General features: G+C 40.0%; 1 protein-coding gene across 1 annotated transcript in view; it reads left to right on the top strand.

The window, feature by feature from the left end:
• The window catches only part of rims3 (regulating synaptic membrane exocytosis 3), a 98290-nt gene that overhangs the window by 38969 nt on the left and 56821 nt on the right, over positions 1-2500 (top strand). The gene's annotated exons all lie outside the window — the stretch shown is intronic.

Here is a 2500-nt window from a genome sequence, read left to right on the forward strand (position 1 = left end):
TTAACAACATAGCGATTTAATAGTATAACACAACAACGCATCAAAAGATATTTGTTATGTTGAAGTAATTGATTTATTCTGTTGCATTTCACTAGCTTTACCTTGTGAGAGTGGCAGATGCTCTAAATATGAATAAAGTAAAATATCATCAGTTATTATTATTATCAGTACTAATCAGTATTATCATCAGTATAATTAGTATTACTGTCATCAAACGCATAAAACAGAGGGATGTATTTGATTTAGGGATGCAAACGATTAATCGATTAATCGACTTTAATCGATCAATGCATTAATCGATTAAAAAACATTAATCGCAATTAATCGACAATTCAACTGACAAGAAACCCAGGTGAAATGGGCATGTGAAGAGTGTGTGTGAAGAGGGGTGTGAATACTAGGAATATTTAAATCACCTTTGGATTAAAGAATTGAAATAGAATTAATTTAAATATGGTATTTTGTCTCATTTTTCAATGCAAATTTTTAGATTTAGTAGTTTTTTTCTCGAGAAACATTGAGATTTTGGGAGAAAACGCCGCTTATCAATTAATCGTAAGTCGATCGATAAGGCTATCAACTAATGATTAATGAATTAATCGATAATTTGCATCCCTAATTTGATTGGCATGTGTCTGGCACGGTGTGAGTAGAGTCCTCTGTAGGAGAGTTGTGACAACCAGGAAGTAGAAGTGGATTTGCCACTTGTTTCAATGTACAATGAAACAGTGCCACAGGAAGCAGCTTTCTGTTCGGTAGGCTAGACCAGAGTTATGGCACTACATAACAAGCCAAAATTAACTACATCTCTGGATAATTGTGTACCAAGAAATATATTGCACTAGCAATTAATTCGGGAAAATTTGCTGACATTACGCAAATCTGCAAGATTCCTGGCAGTGACAGAGCACCCTAGAGCCATTTTTAGATATGTCTTAGCATCTCTATAAGAGGGTATGTCCGTCCGTCTGTCTCTCTGTCCGTCTGTCCGTCAAAAAACGCATTCTTTGTCTGAAACGCATTCTTTGAATTGTAATTGGCTCCTGTGTCCACAAGGCGGCAGTTCATAGACGGACGCATCTTTGTCCGCCTGCCGGAAAAGATCCACCTACTGTATGTTCTGCCTGTTGGATCATAGCGCTCAATAGGATTAGCTGGCCTCTTTCTATACAGGGCGGTGCACTAGCAATTAATTCGGGAAAATTTGCTGACATTACGCAAATCTGCAAGATTCCTGGCAGTGACAGAGCACCCTAGAACAGCCCTGAGCCGCCATTTTTAAATATGTCCTAGCATCTCTATAAGTGGGTATGTCCGTCCGTCTGTCTGTCTGTCTGTCCGTCTGTCTGTCTGTCCGTCCTGAAACGCATTCTTTGTCTGAAATGCATTCTTTGAATTGTAATTGGCTGATACCTACTGTATGTTCTGCCTGTTGGATCATAGCGCTCAATAGGATTAGCTGGCCTCTTCCCATACAGGGCGGTGGGTGAGACTGAGGCTCCCCTGTGTGATTGGCAGCTGACGTGACTGTGACTGTGTGGCGTGTGTGGTTAATCCTATTAAGACCAGCAGAGCAAAGGCTATATGTTAAGAGGAGTACCTGAGTCACTTACAGCACAGTGCGACACAGTCATACTGTATAGCTGACGAGTACTTTAAACAGAGACTTAAAGTGTTTTAAGAACAGTGACAAAATATCCTGATTTAGTGTAAAAAAAATCAGTTGTTTTCTTGTGGAAGAATCAGTGTTGAAGTTGAGATGGAGGGAATGGCACTTCTGACTGTACTCCGCATGATGCCGTCGGCTGTCACCTCACATTGTAAGTTTGTGATAGATCACTGTTCACTATTATCGCGATAGTGAGATCTAGTCTTAGAACCATCTATTCATTTTCTTGTAGGGCTAGGTTGATCTAAACCAGTGTTTCTCAACAGGGGTGCTGGGACACCCTATTATAGTATATAGGTCGCCGCAGTCAGCTGCAATTTTGAACGTAGGTCGTGTGACGTCTCCAAATGTGTTACTTTTCTAAGCTTTTGTGGTATCGGATGCAATGCCATGTTACGGCTTGTTGGTTTGGGGTGCCTTGAAATTTTTCATGAACTGAAAGGGTGCCTCGCCTAATAAAAGGTTGAGAAACTCTGATCTAAACAATTTAAAACTTGTTTGTCGAATAATGTGTCGAATAATGTGTCAGTGTAGAACTTGAGATGGAGGGAATGGCACTTTTGACGTTTGAGATAGATCACTGCTCTGTTCACCAGACTATATTGTGATAGTGAGATGTAGTCTTGAAGCCAGGGCTCTAAAATTAACTTATTTAATCACCAACCAAAATGACTAGTAGATGTTCATCTTACTAGCCAAAAACACACACTCACTAATGGGTCAAAGTGGCTAATAAGTTGGTCTTTTCTACTAGCCAACCTGAAATTTCACCAGCATTTGGCCGGTTGGCTGGTGTTAATTTAGAGCCCAGCTTGGAACCATCTATTCATT

The sequence above is a fragment of the Engraulis encrasicolus genome, chromosome 20 (assembly GCF_034702125.1).
Source record: "Engraulis encrasicolus isolate BLACKSEA-1 chromosome 20, IST_EnEncr_1.0, whole genome shotgun sequence".
Taxonomy (NCBI): domain Eukaryota; kingdom Metazoa; phylum Chordata; class Actinopteri; order Clupeiformes; family Engraulidae; genus Engraulis; species Engraulis encrasicolus.